This window comes from Rhinolophus sinicus, chromosome 16 (assembly GCF_057876585.1).
Source record: "Rhinolophus sinicus isolate RSI-liver-muscle chromosome 16, RSI-T2T, whole genome shotgun sequence".
NCBI classification, from domain to species: domain Eukaryota; kingdom Metazoa; phylum Chordata; class Mammalia; order Chiroptera; family Rhinolophidae; genus Rhinolophus; species Rhinolophus sinicus.
In genome coordinates this window covers 2989440-3006873 of record NC_142516.1, presented here as the reverse complement: position 1 = coordinate 3006873, position 17434 = coordinate 2989440, and the positions used below count along the sequence as shown (strand labels likewise).

The window sequence follows — 17434 nt, the reverse complement described above, 5'->3', positions numbered from 1 at the left end:
CACGGTCAGGGGTGGGGAGCAGGGGTGAACTTGGGCGTGCCACCCCAAAGCTGGCGGTGTTTGGTCTTTTCCTGCCCCAGCTTGCCTGCAGGTGGGAGGGACAGGGGGCCCCCATCAGACTATAAGCCCTGTGAAGGCAAGAACCTGGTTTGCCACGTTTCTGTGGTCCTCCCACCAGCAGGGGTCAGTACAGTGCAGGGACACAGGGGGCTGTGAAATAGGGGTGGAGTGAATTGAGTTGGAGTCTCTTTGGCAAGCCAGCACTGTGCAGGCCCTGAGAAGGAAGGGAAGGGTGGGCACCTTGCCCCCTGGCCCCCACCTCCCATACCTGCCTGCCCCTCAATGTCTCTTGGGCTGGTGGGGGCCAGGCCCAGTGCTGAAGGCCAGGCCAGCGTGGGGTCCCTGTCAGAAGGCAGGCAGAAGAGGTGTACCATTCAAGAACTTTCTGGGGCTGCAGTCTACAGGCCGCATGTCAGGAAACGGGTGGGAAGCTGGAGCTTGAGACCCCTGGGCGAGGCCCAGCTCAGCGACACACAGGGCTGGCTTTTTCTGTCCCCTAAAAAGAACAATGTGCAGAAATTGGGTTTTCAAAACCTTTTCTGTTGCTTGACTTACTTTTTTTTCCCTTTGTTTCTTTTCAACTTCCTTTTCCAAGAACTGAGCGCAGCTCCCAGTCCAGGCTCAGGGCCCGGAAAGCACACAGGAGGGAGTGCTGGGTCCAGATTCGTTTATTCAACACATACTGCGTCCCGAGCTAAGGGCGCTGCCCTCAGTATTTCACTTAATGCTCATAGGCATTCTCTGCATGGGCACCTGGAGTGTCCTCATGCAAAGACAGGAAACTGAGGCACTGAGAGGGGTGGCGCGAGGGGAAACACAGCCGGGATCCGATTCCAGGCCTTTGCCCATCACCATGGCTCCGCATCTCGCGTTCACCGAAACCCTAAAGACATTCAGCAAAACCCCCGTGGCCCCTGAGCCTGGCAGAGAGGAGTACACGGAGGCTCAGGGCGACGGCGGAACGTGCTGTCCCAGGTGAGTCAAGGCCCGGCAGCCAGTGCAGGGCTGGGCCCCGGACCCCCTGGAGGGGGAGACAGAGGGTTTTCGGGGTGAGACGTGACAATGGGGCCACGGTGGGTGGGTGTCTCTGCTGGACGTGTGACCCCTGAGTGCCGGCTGATGCCCTGGCCTGAGGGACTAAGTGGCATGCGGGGTCCAGTGAAGGCCCCACAGCCATTCTGCACCTTCACCGTCTGAGGTGGTCCCACATGGGCGTCCAGGTGGCTCAGCCACTGCCACTTACACAGCAGCTCCCCACCGGCTCCCACGGCTGAGCTCTTCCCCGCCCATTGCCTGTCCCAGCATTCCCTGCTCGCTCCTTTGGCACTTGTTCATTACGTCCTAATGCTGGCAGATAATAGCAAAATAGTCCAGGGGCAGAAGGTGGAGAACAGGGCCTGACAACCAGAGGGTGGCTGCCAGCTGGAGGAGGGGCCCAGAGCTCCGTCCCTGTGGTCTGGGACCGTCCCCTCATGAGCCCCCTCCTGATAGCTGGAGATCTGTTGGAGTCATGCCTGGGCTAGGGACCCCCACCCCAACCCGAGATGAGGAGTGGGAGAGAGAAGGACTAATACAGAGGGGCGGTCCAATCCCATGCCCAGAAGCACCCCAGGAACAGCAGTGGGGGTCCAGAGAGCCCTGCGGAAACACGGGAGACACACGACCCCCACAGGCAGTGTGGCCGGGAACTCTGACCCCAAGGTATCGGGGGCCCCTGGGTGTCCCGGGGCTTACAGAGCAGCACCCTGAACACATGACCTGCGGGGCCAGGTGGAAAGAGGACTCTGGTCACCTTTCAGAAAGTAAATCTCCCAGCATCCTGAGTGAGGCACCAGTTCTGATGGCCTCACTCTGCCTTGCAGGCCTGGGTCTGCAGCAGGCAGGGCTCCCAGAAGGGTGGGGCCCCGTTCTCAGGGCATCCTAGTCTGCCCCTGTCGTGCAGGGAGGCCTGCGGGGTCTCTGCTCCCGCTCCCCATACAAGAACGCAGGATATGGTGAGGCCAAAAAGGAACACCCATGGAGCCATAGGTAGGGGAGTCATACCACTACGGTCTCACTGGAGGCTGGGTTCACTGGACGTGCGACCTGCTGTCCGTTTTGTCTGCAACCCACCGACGATTCTCTTTCACTCTCCTCCACTCTCCTCGGCTCTCCTTCGTAGCCGCAGCAGTTATATTAGTGGCTAATGGCTCAATGGCTACAGCTGAAGGCCAACCAGCCCCAGCTGATGGCCATCTACTACCCGAGCCAGCACCCCTCCACGTGAGGCCGAGAGCCTGTAAACTACTTTCTGGGGCTCTGCCCCCACAGCCCCCAAGGCCCTTCAAGTGCCCTTACCAGCCTGGCCACCTGGGTCTCCCTGCGGTGCCGTGCCTGTGTCTGCCCCCTCCCACACCTCTGCTAAGGAGCTCCGATGCCTCCTCCTCCAGGCAGCCCATGCTCATGCCAGCCCTGGTCTGCCTGGGAGTCAGACCAACTTGGGTATGAATCCAGGCTGCTCCCCTTCATATCAGGGCCTCCATGGGCGTTGGTCCCTTCATCTTTAAAACAGGATGTTCATACCAGTCTCCAGCCATCCTTTCCACTCCCCCATCCCCCTTTACAGAAGCATCTACTGATGCCAGCAGGGTGCCAAGCTCTGTGCTGCACTGAGGACATAGCAATGAATGGGCCCCCCTAGCCCTCAGGGACCAGGACTGCTGGCAGGCCAGATGCACACTGCTGGCCGAAAGCCGTAAACGCCGCGCACATCTGGAGATGACGGAGCCTCACTGACCTCTCTCCTTGGTATTTCCATCTGGAAGTCCGTGATGTCCCTTCTCTCAGGCTGTGAGCTCTGCGGCAGGGCCCATTTGGCCATGCCCGCCCGCTGTCACCAGCCCAAGGCGCTCAGTACGAGTCTCTAAAGAGATGAGTGGTGAACCGTTCTGGGTGGGATGGGGGCTGGAGAGCTGGGGGCTCTTTCTATGAGTGTGGTAACAGGTGTTATTGCAATTATTTTTTAACAAAACACGATCATTCCGTGCAGACTGTGCTGCAGTGTATTTTCCTGTTCATGTCAGCACACGCAGAGGCATGGTTCTCCCCATCGCCGCCCAGCGGTCCACCCAAGTGTCCCTCCACCCAAGCATCCCTCCGGAACGCAGCTCTGAGCATGACTCCTGATCGAGGCCTGGGACTCGCCGATGTTCCCAGCCCTCCACACTTGTGCCTGATTCACTGTTCCAGCCTTGCATTTACTATGCCTGCAATGCTCTGCAAACAGGTCTGGCTAAGAGGTTTGTCCCCAGGCCTCCTAACCACACACTTTTCCTTGTCTTGCCTCTGGGCCTTTGCTGGTGGCATTCTATGGATCATGAACTCCCTCCCAGTTTTGCTTATTGAAATCCCTGGCTATCAGAATGGCATGCTCCTTGAGCAAGCCTTTCCTGATCCCCAGCCTCTGGACACAGCTCCCTCTTCTGGGCTCTAGGAGCACTCATTGTCCGTATTGTGCACATGGCATTTATAATTTATCAACAATTCTACAGCAAATATTCACTGAGTCCTACTGCATCCCAGGTTCTGCTCTGCGTCCCTGCCTTTGCAGGTTTCAGTCTTGGGGGGGAACACAGATGGGGCATAAGGAGGGACCATGCAGGGTGCTTGTGCGGGGATGGCAGCTGGGAAAGGTGACCTTGAGAGACTGACCTGGATTCTGAGACCTGAAGGACAAGAAGGGGAGAATGGGAAAGAGCAGAGCACAGAGAAAACAATATATGCAAAGGCCCGGGCACAGGGAGGAAAAGGTGGGCCCCAGGACTAGACATAAGAGCAGGAGGAGCAAAGGGCACAGTGAGGTCAGCGGAGACATGGCTGCACAGCAGAGTCTGTTTGCACCTGAACAGCCTTCACGGAGCCCAGGTCCTGGTCTCCGCACCTGCTGCAGCTTGGTGCCCCTTCCTTCCTGAAACGCTTTCCAGATTGTTTGTCCTCACCTGTGGATGCACACGGAGTCTACCTGAGGTCAGAGAAAGAGCCACTGGGAAGCATTCTAGGGAGCAATACTCGAAGTTCACACAGGTTCAGGAGTAATTCCTGCTCCACTCATCACTCGTGGAGCACTGGGGAGAGTACTCTGAGCGCTGCTGTGGTTTGGCCTAACAAATCCCAACAGCTAGAGCTGAAAGAATCGACTGTTTCCAAATGACAACTGTGTGCCGGAACAAAGCCCACGAATATGTACAGGGGTCCAGCACCCAGCAGGTGAAATTCACAACGTCTGGCATTCAGTAGAAAGTTACTTGGCATGCAAAGGAGCAGAAACGCACAATCCCTAACAAAGAAAAAAAAAAATTATTCCATTGAAACTAACCCAGAAATGGCACAGATGACAGAATTAGGAGACAAGGACATTAAAATAGTTATTATAACTGTCGTCCACATGTTCCAAACACTAGAGGAAAAATTCAGGAGAAACATAGAAGATGTTAAAAAGAACCAAATGAAATTTCTAGAGATAAAAAAGCGACAATGTCCAAGATGAAAAATACACTGGGTGAGATTAATATCAAATCAGGTATTGAAGAATAAGAGATAAATGAACTTAATTAAAGACGGCAACAGAAATGACTTAAAATGAAACAAGAAAACATAAATAAGTAAATAGAACTTCAGTGGGATGTGGGAAACTTCAAGTGGCCTAATATAGGTGTAATTGGAACCCCCAAAGAAAGAGGGATGCAGAAAAACTGTGTAGACGAAATACTGGCTGAAAATTTTCCAAATTGGATGAAAAATATAGACCCACGGGTCCAAAACATTCAACGAACCACAAACACACACACACACACACACACACACACACACACACACACACAAATGAAGAAAACAACACCAAGGAACATTATCATCAAATTGTTTAAAACCAGTGATGAAAGGAAAAAAACAACAACCCAAAAACAGAAAAAAGGGCACCTGACATGCAGAGGAACCAAGGTAAGAATGACAGCAGACTTTGTGTTGGAAACAATGAAAGCCAGGGGACAGTGGGGCAGCATTTTTAAAGTACTGAAAACTACACCAACCTAGAATTTTCTATCCAGCAAAAAAATCTTTCCAAAATTAAGGTGAATTAAAAAAGCAGCCTTATTGTTTCCCCTTCTTGGCTATAAAGTCCTGGAGGGCAGCTCAGCTCTTTGCCAGGTACGCTGCTTGGAGCTGTCCCTGGCACATTCTTATTTTCTCCTTGGGTTTGGGTCCCCAGTGGCCCAAGCTCAGCAGTGGGCTGGGGAGCCAGCTGAGAAGTACTGTGCCCATGGGGGCCTGGGTGGAGTCCAGCTTGTCTTGGGGGAGGCCCAGGTGGAGTGGACAGTGGCCCTTCAGGGGCTTTCCCCACCGGGAACCCCAACTTCTTGGACCCAGGCCCTGCAGAATGCACACAGGGACTGGGAGTGGAAGGCATGGTCCTCATGACAACCTTGCATCTGTACTCACCTCACCTAACCCCACAGGAATGTGAAAGGAAAAGAGAAATCCATGTAATGTTTTTAAAAACAACAAACCAAAAACTGCCTATATTTTAGCTGTTTGCAAGGTAACGGGCAGTTTCCATGGCTATAGATGTAAGCTGCGTGTGCTGAGGTGAGGAGGTGGGGCTCTCCTTAACCCACGAGATTAGGGCACTTTCTGCCCAGGAACAAGGCGTCTGGCTACTGGACTAGAGGGAGGGAGGAAAACAAGAAAGGAAGGAGTGAGACAGCAAGAAATGTCAGCTGCCCCTCCCGACTGTCCCCCAGGCGTGATTTCAATGGCTATTTAGAATAACACCAGTGTCTTTACAACTGTCTACTATAAGCTGAGTTTTCAGGTATAGCATCTCCCCAGAGTGAGTTAGGGAGACAGGAGTCTTATTCACAGGTGGGCACCGAGGACCAGGGGCTGGGTTCACCAGGAAATAGCAGGTCGGTGAAGTGAAAATCCTGGCTGGTGGTCACCTTGTCCAGTCTCCAGGACTTCTGTCTGTGTCACCTCCTCAGGCTGCCCAGCACAAACTGGGACGCCCTGAATTCCTGCCCCAGCTGGAGACAGCCCAGGGCGGATGGAGGTGGGTCAGGACCAGCCCCGCTTTGTTGAATTCAGGCAGAGAGCTGTGTGTATGTGTGTGTGCACACGAGCGTGAGTGTGTGTGTGTGTGTTGCTGATGGTGAATGAAGAGCAGGTGAGCAGGGGCAAAGGTAAGTCAAACAGCCTGAGGTCAGGGCAGCTCATTTAAAGCAGGTCCAGCTTCTGCTCTGGGGCTTTTAGGTAGGTCTGTAGTGGGGGTAGGGTTGGGGGGGCAGAGGGTGAAAGGATGGGCCGGCAGCCCGAGAACCCATGGAGCTTGTGGAGCAGAGGTCCAGCTAGGGTGGTGGGACCATGGACTCCCAGAACCTCAGCCCCAAAGAACATCCCAACGATGATTGCTTAGAATCTAAGACTCCCCCAAATCTCTTCTCTTAGGTCTGGAAGGCACTTTGGATGTAAATGGTTATCATGCGGGGACTCATGCGGGGTCTCAGCTCCCGCTCCCTGCATAAGAACACCAGATATGATGAGGCCGAAAAGGAACACCCACGGAGCCATAGATAGGGGAGTCAGACCACTATATTCTCGCCGGTGGCTGGGTCGGGGACACAGGGAGCAGGAGCCACATGATCCGCAACCTGCCGCCCGCCCACTCTCTGCCAACCAGCCCCACTTGCTAACTAATCCGCACTTGCTAGCTCAGCCACGGCAGTTACATCAGTGGCTAATGGCTAACCGGTAACAGCTGATGGCCAACTAATCAGAGCTGACGGCCATCTACTACCTGAGCCAGCACCTTTCCATGTAAGGCTGAGAGCCTGGAAACTGCTCTCTGGGACTCTGTCCCCACAATGGTCTAATCACCTGCTCAATGAAACACTAATGGAACTGTTTCCTCTTGAAATCACAATTCAGTCACAACCGTCAACCCGAGTGGTGGGATCCCGAGTTTTCCCCTGGGAAGGCAGGAGGGTGTACCACACCTGGCTCTCAGCCAAATTCCAGGCTTTCTGCTCCTTCCTGGAGTCACCCCAAGGTCTCTCCCAAGTACAAACCACGAGGACCCCAAGGGGGGCCCCACCTGCCTGTGCACGCACCATCCTGGGGGCAGAGGCCTCAAAGGGCAGCTGTCAACCACTAGTCCAGCCCTCACCCCTCGCTCACGCACATTTCTTTCATTCATCTGACATAGTTGATGGAGCTCGATTGCCCGCCGGGCCTGCCCTGGGCACGGGGGCTGCTAATGGCACTGGGCCCTCTTCCCTCGCCTCTGCGCTCTCTGCCAGGCTCCGCCTCTGCCGCTGACTGTCAGCTTCGGGGGCGACTTACCCTCCTGAGCAGTATTTGGTGGCCCAGACGGCAGCAAGGACGCGCCTGGAGACATTTGTTTTACATCAATTTTTCTTGAAAAAAATTGGACTCAGCCATTTTTAAGTGAGTGTAGGCGTGTTGTTGAAAGGGCCCGTCGTGCAGATTAAATGATCTTTTCAAAACCAGTAGTCTCGTCAATGAAGGATGGTAGCAGGAAGTCCGGAGGCCTGGCCAAGAGCTGAGGCCTGGCCCAAGGAGACCGCCAGCCCTGGAGCTGCCCTCCGATGATGAAATTCCTACAGCTGGGAGAGGACGGGCGCTGCCCGGACAGACCCTGCCGCCCCCCATTGACCGCCGTGCAAATGGCCGTCCTCCTGCCACGCCAGCTGACTTCCTGTTCTGAACACTGCACGCTCCTTCCTTCCTGAGGAGGTTCTGAATGTTTGCACAGAGACCCGGATAGCAAAGCAGATACCGTTTGTGGCTCTTACTGTGGGTTGTCTCCGCCAGGAAGAGGCTGGCTGAGGCCACTACACCCCCCGGGCAGAAGACGCTGGCCCTTAGAACGGCACACAAACTTCCAGCCCCCTGACAAATATCTACCCTGTGGCCCTGCCTGAGTGCTTGGGGTGGGGTTGGGGGTGGGGCTGGAGGCGGGGCTCAGCGCTGAACAGGACCAACAAGTGCTGTCCTCAAGGGACTCCGTCCTGGGCTGCAGACGGAGACCAGTGGGGATGACTCAGAGCCCAGCGTTAACAGTGGCCTGAGAGTGTGTCATGCGGCTGACCTCCCAGAGAGGTGGCATGGGGTTAGGGACGCGTCCCTGAATGGCAATAGCCAGGAGAGAACTTTGAGGCAGAAAGCAGAGGAGGCAGGAGGACAGCGGGGAGGAAGGCTCTGGGAGTGTTCCAGAATGGGAAGGAAGCCTGCCTGCAGGGGCATGGCGAGGGACGAGGTTGGGGTGGGGGTGGGCAGGGTCTGCTCCAGGCAGGGGAATCTGGGCAGCACCAGGGAGCTGGTCCTATCCTCAGCTGGGACAGGTTTTAAGCAGGACATCGCCTGCCAGCTGCAGGGACCCTGAGTTCCAGCACAGGTGCCATCCCACAGGCCCTGCCACCCACTGTGCCCAGAGAGCCCAGACTCTAGCACCAGGTTCCCCTTGCCATGCTAGTACTGGGTATCTGGTCATCCCTGGATGATGACAAGTCCTCACCCTGCAGGAGGGTACAGCTGTCCTGTGTGTCCTGCAAATGAAGGCACAGAGAGGTTCAGGAACACGCCTAAGCTCACCAGCTGGGAGGAGTCTGAGTCGGGCTGAGCTGTGGGTTCCTTGTGCCTGTTCACAGCATCCGGCCGGTCTCCTGTCCGCCTGCCCCCGTGCCTCCTGCCCACCTTGCCCTCTCCTACCCTCACGTCTCAGGTTTGCCGACACAGATGACCCGAGAAGCAAAGGGCACATGGCAAAAAGCAAGGGACAGGCCAGTGGCGACAAAATCAACCCCAGAAGTGATTATTCAACACAACGTGTTGTAAAACCAAAATAATAATAAAATAAAATAAAAATAGAAATGTTTAGTAATTAGAAAGAATTCTCGTGTGGGAAGTTCCATGAAGGTAAAATTAAAGTTGACTACATTTTTAATTTTGTAAATGGGTTTGCATTGAGCCAGGAGCCTTCTGTATCATGAGTGTTTTCACCAAACACACTCTATATACCGGTAAGTAAATACCAGCAGCTCACAGGTTGACAATTAGCGACAAGCTGCTGTTTTTCTGGTGAAATATTAGACTCTTTTCACTGTCCTTCAAACCAGGATTGGGTCATCATATCCCAGACCCAGGCCTCTCAGAGCCATTGCTGGTTTTGCAATGTTTAAGGGCAGATCCTGACAGGAGAAGATGTGTGGTTTCGGGACCTAGATGTGGGTCCTTCTTGAAGCCAGTGGGTCTGCTGGGCTCCAGGAGCCATGGCAGGCGGGGGTGGAGGTCCCCCTGAGGAGAACAAGCATGTGGATGGTGCACGTGCCTTCGAACAGGACAAACAAGCATCTTTGCTTTGTCATAGAGAAGTTCCCAAATGTATCGAAGGAGAGGGCACTTGCCAACGCCAAGTAGAAGAGTTTGGAAAACGGTGCAAACAAGACATTTTCAACATGGTGAGGCGAGGCCCTGGACACATGTCCCCGATGAGCTAATGGTGGTCCTGGTGGCCTTCTCTGGGACCTTGCCGCTGGGTCCCATGCTTCCCCCTATCCCACGTCCCCACAGCCCCAGCCTTTCATTTCCTGCCTCATATCATTCTTAGCAAAATAACTGGAGCTAACGCAAGGGGGATATGCTGGCAGGAACTTCAGACCCGTCTGGCGAGTCGAGACAGGGCCAGCAGGCGGGGTGGGGGCTCTGCAGTGGGTCCCTTGCTTGTCTGCAGCACCAGGGGCAGGGTGAGCCTTTATAAGCCTGGCAGAGGGACCACAGGATGAGAGTGGGGGCGACACATGGGGAAACCAACCCGAATCGCAGCACAGAATGAAGCTCAAAGCCAATGAGACCCCTGGGAAGGCCCTGCTGGGTCTCTCCCCATCCTCACAGACCAGAGAGGCAATGGTTGGGGCATCTTCAGGGGGCCACGGGTTATCAGCCAAAGTCAACCGGTGGCCCACATCTCAGCAGTGGCAGAAATGCCCCATCTCTCCACCATGCCTGCTCCTCTCCACTCCCTCTTCTTCCTTCAGGGCTTAGCTCAAGCTCCACCTCCAGGAAGCCTTCCCTGACTGTCACTGCCCGTGGCGTATCTATCTTCCTCCAAATCTGGGACACTTGCCACCTCGCACCCGTGTTTCAATCCTCCGAGAATGGCCCTTGCATTCTATCCACAAGCGCATGTCCACCCTCCCTGCCCCCTCTTCCCCCTGTGGGGGTCACACCATTGAACAAATCTATGAAAGCCACACAGCATACCTGAAAACCAGGCTGACCTACCTGCCTGGTTACTAACGTGGGTCAGGTAAACAAATGGGAGCATGGGTACTGACGTGGGGGGACAGCAAAATCTGCTGATCAAAGGACAAGGCAGGAACACAGGCAGAGGGCTGGTGGTGCTGGCGCGGCCCATACGTAACAAATGACTGACAGCTCAGTGCTAGGGGGTGGGCACAGCAGGAAACCGGGGTTTCCACTTTGTGAACAACAAACAAAGCTGGATTGCTTGACTTTTCTTTTACAGTAAGCATGCATTTATTTTATTTACAAAAACCTTTTACTATATATTAAAATTTCATATGTATGAATTAAAAATATTAGTAGTACGAAGGAGACAAAGCCCTGTCTGCTAGCTTTCTGCAGGCAGACCCGTTTTCCTGCTTTGGTGTAGGGCGTATTTTCTAGAAGAGTGTGTCTCAAACGTCACTGAGCACAAGAATTACTTGGGAGCTTGTGAAAGCAGGTCTGGCAGCGGCCTGAGAACCTGCATTTCCAGCAACTTGTCAGGGGTGCTAGTCTGCAGACCCCACCTGGAGTAGCTCTGTTCCAAACTTAAGCTCATATGATTTGTGCAACTAAAGATAGCAAATAACAATAAAGGACGACTCACCAGGGACCCAGGGCCTGAACCCAGGCCAGCTGCCAGGCAGGGCCAGCCTGGGAGTGTCACCCAGGACGGGCCACCTTTGCCACTGCTCTTGCAGACAGAAACCGTGGACCTGGCTGGCAAGCACTGAGATGCAGGTGGCAGTCAGGAAGCCAGGGTGGTCCCACAGTGTGGGCTGTGCCTGCTTGTCAGGGGCAGGCCCAAAGCCACTCTGTGGCTAAGCCAGGAAGGGAACACCAGCCCCGGGGCGGACCTGGCCTGGGAGAGCGGTTTTTTTTCTAAGGCTCAGCAGTGCACAGACTCCCGTCCCCAGTCATCCAGCTGAGGAGTAAGCTGGCACATCCCACGAGATGGATGGTATTATTGTCATTTCATGAATGAAAAACCTGAGGCCCAGAGAAGCTAAGTAACTTCACTGGGGACACACAGCTTAGACCTAGACATGGCTCTGAACGGCCCCAAAGGCTGTGCTCTCATTCCACTCGGCCACACTACCGACCTGTCCTCAGCAGCTAGGGAAGATGGTGGCCAAGGCCGCAGTCCTGGGAGCCTGGCTTGTTCTGGGACCCGTGCCGCAGGCCTTGACCAGAATCTGCCTAGGCCTCCCAGCTGGCCCCCCCTTCTCCCACCTCTGCCACCTGGGAAAGCCAAGTACGGTGGTGCAGGGGACTGGCCAGGCCCGGCCAGGGCTCACTCCCATGAAAATCCCCCGAACTGGGCCGGGAGCTTGTTCAGATGACAGGCAGTCACGTTAGTCCGGTGAGATCGGCAGTTCTGACACTTGGTTGATGCAGGAACAGAAAGTTCTCCTTGAGGCCCACCTCCTCCCCGGGTGCATCCTCACCGCTTATGCTTGGCCCTTCCTGCGTGTCCAGCCATGTTCCTGTCTCCGGCCAGGAAGGGCGTCTGTGTGGGCTCCATGGAGGAGTGTCAGAGAAGCGGTATTTGTTCTGTCCTGGGCCATCTCCCATCACCCCACAGGTAGGGACCTCAGTTGTTTAGTGGTTCCTGCCCACTTCTCACTGGACACAGCAGCCTCCCTGCCTCCAGTCTCACCCTCCACACTGCAGCCTGAGCATGTTTTCTAAAGGCCAGATCTGGCTGACCTGCTGGGCAGGGCTTACAGGCCTTGACTGATCTGACAACCCCCCACCCCAGGCCCAGGGCCCTCACCAAGGTTGTTATTTAATCCTCCAAGGCCCCCAGGGAGGGCCACAGTCCTTATTTCACAGCCCAGGAGCCAAAGGCCCAGTTTTCCATGGCTGGCAAGGAGCAACGCCGGGCTTGGAAGCCAAGCTCAGCCCGCGTTCTGGACTCTTGCGTAGCCCATTCTCCCCCAGGACAGGCCGGTTGGGTCCCTTAGGTTCCCCCTGCAGTGCCCTCCATCCTCAGGCAGCCCCAGTAAGGCCTGTGCGAGGCTTCACCAGTTGGAGCCCAGTCAGGAAGGGGCCTAGTCCCAAAGGAACGAAGGGCTCTGGCTGGGGACAAGAGCACCCGTACCCAGGAGCCTCTCTGCTCAGCAGTGGAAGGAGAGGAGCTGGCAACGCCGAAGACGCCAACCTTGTCAAATCCCCTGCGAAGCAAATCCTAAGGGACAGAGACCCCACAGGGAAAGCCAGCTCCAGGCGCAGCAGCAAAGCCAGGCTGAGAAGCCCCAGGCACATGGCCTCAGTGGAGCTGCCCCCGGGAACAGACGCTGGGCGTTCTCAGTTGCCCACCCTGTGCCTGTGGGGAAGCAGAAGTATGCCCATTTTTATACATGAGGAGTCCGAGTGGTTTGCCCAAGGGAGCCCGGAACCCACTCTCTCACCTACACAAATTGCCTTTTTACTGACGCACAGATGCGGACTGGCTCTGTCGGGGAGAGTGGCAGGGTCGGAGCTGCGCAGAGAACAGGACAAGGGCCGGCTGCCACTCTGCCTCGCCTCCTGCCCGGAGAGCCTCGAGTCAGCTGTAATTTACTGAGATGTAATAAATCTCTCCCGCTCGCTGGCCCCTCCCGAGCGCTGTAATTATTCCTTGCTGGATCCCGCTGCCATCACTCTGTGGAGCAGGCCCACGTGGCAGGAGCCCAGAGGCCTCTCGGCGGGAGTGGGTCCCAGTGCCATGAAACCTCCAGGCCAGCCAGGCTGAGTGGCTCACCCAGACCAGCACCAGGAATCTGCAATTGAGAGCCAGCCTCCAAACATGCAAGACCAGAGTGATCGCCTGAGTGGGGAGTGGGGTTGGCAAGACTGGGGGCTTGGACTCAGGTCAGCCCTGAGATTTCAAAACCGCTCTGCACAGCCCTGACACTGCAGCTCCTCCCAGCCTCACCCCTCCATCAGGGCTTAGATGAACAGGGCAGTAATGGCCCATCAGGGACATAACATGATCTACCCCATCATTTCTCTGATGGGAGACAGGTCTAGAGAGGGAGAGTGACTTGTCCAAGGTCACCCAGAAAGGCAGACAGAACTGGGATAAGTCTTGGCTCCTTCAGCTGTGCCTACATTTCCCTGAGTGCCCTTGCTCACGTCCCACGATTGTGCTGGCATAAGCAATGTGTGTCTGGGGGCTCAAAGCCGTCCCCTCCCTGCTGGAGAGACAAGGATGGAGAAGCTGTGACAATTCCATGTGCCAGTGCTCCAAGTAGAGAGTGTCAGTGTGCTTCAGGGAGGCCAGCTGCTCCTCCCATAGCTCCCCACACCGACCCCCTGCATCTGGGGTCACTGAGGCTGGGAGATTCCGTGGGTCCTTCCCAGGCCCCCAAACCCTTCAGGAGGCCATTTCCAAGCTTTCCAAGTGAATCTGGACCAGTCAGCCCCGTTGGAAAGTCAGTTGATGGGGAGATGGAAACTCAGCAGGACTCAGAGCACAGGGTCACCCTGTTTTTTCCACCCCATCATGCAGGTACTCAACACACCACTGCCAAGTGCAGCATGAACAAAACTCCACGTTGCCTGAGCCCAGACTCAGGAGCGAGAGATTTTTCACAAGTTCCAGCACCCCAGCAGTTTAGAAAGCTTGTAGACAGTGCGCAAAGGATTCAAGTCAACCCCTCCTCCCAGCCCAGAAGCTGCTTGCACCCACCTGTGCAGGTAAGAAAAGCCCTGGTCACAGACTCCATCCTCAATGGCCCCGGGAGAAGGGAAGACGGAAGGATGGGCACGCATGATTTCCCAGCAAGCCTGAACTTTCTTGGGGCTGGATGTTCTCATTGGGCCTGAAACCCCTAAGAGCCTGGCCTGGACAGAGGGGAATGCTGAGGGGAAGGCTGGCAGGGCGACCCTCCTGGCTTTCCTGAGCTCCAGCTTCCTGGGGAACAATCAAGGGGGGACTGCTGGGGCTAAGGCTTCCTGGACGCTCCCTTATCCTTAAGAAAAGTCAGTGAAGTTGCCCCTGGAGAGTGTCGTCTTGGAGCCACAGGAACAGCCATGAGACATGAGGTGGTAGGACCTCTCGGGCCCACGTGGTCCCTGGCCTTGGGACTACAGGACGCCGAGTGGGGTGAGATGGCAGGGCCTGGAGTGTGGACGGGATATCCCTCCTGGATTTTTGGTGTTTAGAGAGTCTTTTCACTTCCGGCGGGAAGATCCAAATGACAGTCTGGGGCTCCCCTTCCCCGTTTAAGCAGAGATTTCAAACAGACAAACGCGGGCACAAGGTGGGTGGTGGGTGCAGAGGATGGTGTGTCGGAGGCCAGCTCTACCACTTACGTCTGTGACCTTGGACAAGTGACCAAACTTCCCTAAGCCTCAGTTTCCTCATCTGTCAAGTAGGGCCAATGCCCCCTTTCTCATGGGCATCCAGCCAACTGCATGAGTGATTACGCAGGTCCAGAGCCCAGCACAGCGTCTGGCAGAAGGCAAGTCTCAGTAAATGGTCCCAGCTCCTGGCAGCAGAGAGAATGAGGGCCAGGCTCCTCTCTGAAACTTTCCCTCCCCAATTTCCCTTGGCACAATGGGTGACCCTGCCTCTCCCTCAGGCCCTCGCTGCTCACCTGCGTCTCTGTCCACAGCCTCCTTGACAGGGCTGCACTTTGAGGGGGCCGGACATGGGACGGGTGACGCTGGCCAGGCACCTCTCAGTGCAACGCTGCCGGGACAGGCTGCTGTGGACGCCCCAAACGAGATGGGCACCCAGTCGGAGCTTCCCGCCTGCGACCTCTGCCCTCACCCCCGTGACTCGCGCGCCCGCTCGGGCCCTTACCTTGAACCATGGGAACGGCGGTGCCCCGGCCCGCCGAGGACTTGGACGCACGTGACGGGGCGGTCCGGTGTCCGTCTGAGGCAGCGCGCAGCTAGTAACGGCCACTCATACCCAGGCCACCGCTGCGGTGCCTGCTGGGGCCGGGCAGGCGGGCAAAGCGGGCGCTGGAGAGGCCCCGGAGGCCGGCGCGTGGCGACTGCGTGCCCAGGCGGGAGCCTCTTAGCTCCGGCTGCGGCCGCGGCTCGGGACCGCCAGGATGGCTCCCTGCGAGCGGCACGCGCGCGGCTCCAACCTAGTCCCGGGCGCGGGGCGCGCGCGCTGGCGGGGAGGAGCAGCGCGCCCGAGCCGGGCGGGGAGCGCGCGCCGGCGGCCCTGCGCGCGCCGTCGTCGGGGGCTGCGGGGAGAGGCCCCGGGAGCTGTCCCTGGTGCTGACGACTCGTCCGCTCTGGGCTGAGGCTGCGCGACCTCCCGCCCGCCTGGGGACTCCCCACCGCACCAGAACCCTGCGGGGCTCCGGTTGCTCTTTGCCTGCTTCCCTGGCGCTCCCAATTCCACAGCGTTGGGATTTGGAGTCAGGCTGAAGCTGCCGCTGCTTATCCACAGTGCGACCTTGGGGCAAGTCCCTCACTCGAGGAGTTTCTGGTTCTCACCTTCAAAATGGGCCGTAGCAGAGCCTGTAAGGTTGGTCTGAGAACGAAATTCAACGACATCCAGGAGCCTGGCCCACAAGGCGTGCTTACTAAATGCTCGCCTCTATCGTCATTTGCTTCCATTCTCTTGTTAGCAACCACAGAGCAAGTAGACAAAGGGCAGTGCTTGTTCTGCTCTGGGCTGGTGGGGGTTTAGGGCATGGCAGCTGCCTTGGGGGTCTCTCAGGGCATCCATGGGGAAGGGAGCAGACTGCTTCCTTGGGACCCCAAAGCGCAGAGTTAAGACTGGAAGTTAAAGCGAGGCAGATTCGCGCTGGGTACCAGGGAGAAGTTTTCAACGTAAGGTCCTTCCACCTGGAAGGAGTGACCCAGGATGCAGTGAGTGATCCCTGTCTCTGCAGAAACTCGAGAGCAGGCTGCAGCCACAGGGACCCTGGCCTGAGAGAGGTCTTGGATTTAAAAGGCTTTGAGCTAGAATATGCAAAGCACTAAGAACCGTGTCTGGTGCCTTGAAAGGGCTAATGAATGTTGGCGTTATTGACCCATAAAGTCTCTGTAAGAAGCCAGTTCATGGTAGGAAAACCCTTTTGCTTCACCCCCATTCTGGAGATGAGAATACTGAGGAAAGACAGAGGGGATGAAGTGACCTGCTTGGAGTGCATTCCCACCTTACAGGTGGGCTGGAGACAGAAGGGTAAGCAGCTTGCTCAGAGCCACACCAAAGGGCCAAGACGGTGAGGGCTTACAAGCCAAACACACAGACGCTAAGTGTCCAGCCAGCTGCCTCCCCCTGCTGGGTCCCCTAGCAAGGGTCAATGCCTAGTTCCCCAGAGTTATTCAAGTCATATTGACCCTGGCAAGTGCCTCATTCCTCATAACTAATGGCAAGAGCTGGTGCCTGCCTCCGTGTGTATCTCTGTCCCTTCCAAGCAGCATAATTAAACATCACCTGCCTCATTTCCTAAGGGACCAGTGACTGTGCTTGATTCATTAACTGTGTGCAGTCCCTGCTTCCACCAGGCACTTATCTCATGATAAGCATCACTCATTATGTGCTTAATATGTTCCAGACACAAGGCTGAACCTGTTGCCTTCATTATCTCATTGAGTCCGCTCAGCAATTGATGAGACAGGTGCTATTGTTATTGGAGTTTTGCAGGGGAAGATGTGGGCTTAAGAGCAGCATGCCAGAGTTGGTTGGACTGACTCCCAAACATGAGCTCCTAACACCCTCCTTCCATCCAGATTTTCCACATTCTCCCCAAGCTAGGAAAAAGGATGAAAACATTAATAGAAATTCCATATAAGGAGAGAGAGAGAGAGAGAGGGAGCCAACGTGAAATCCAGGAGAGAGATGCAAGCCAGCCAATCAGACCCTAGTAGTCAGCACAGAAATCCTTTAAATCAACATTTTCAGTCAAAATCCCCATTATGACAACTGAGCAACTTTTTTTAAATTTTAATTTCAGGATTGCTTAGATCCTGGCAAATGTGTGCCAAGAATTTTAAAAGGAGCATCAATGCCAAACCCTCTTTACCAACCAGTTTCAATGCCCTTCCAGTTCTTCTCCTGTCTGCTTCTCACTCACGC

General features: G+C 55.7%; 1 protein-coding gene across 1 annotated transcript in view; it reads right to left on the bottom strand.

The window, feature by feature from the left end:
* Window positions 1–15487, bottom strand: part of FAM163B (family with sequence similarity 163 member B) — a 28751-nt gene extending 13264 nt beyond the window's left edge. Inside the window, exon 1 of the mRNA XM_019728957.3 lies at window positions 15194–15487. The gene's annotated coding sequence lies outside the window, so the exon portion shown is untranslated. The remainder of the gene's footprint in view (window positions 1–15193) is intronic.
* Between the last annotated feature and the right edge of the window lie 1947 nt (window positions 15488–17434).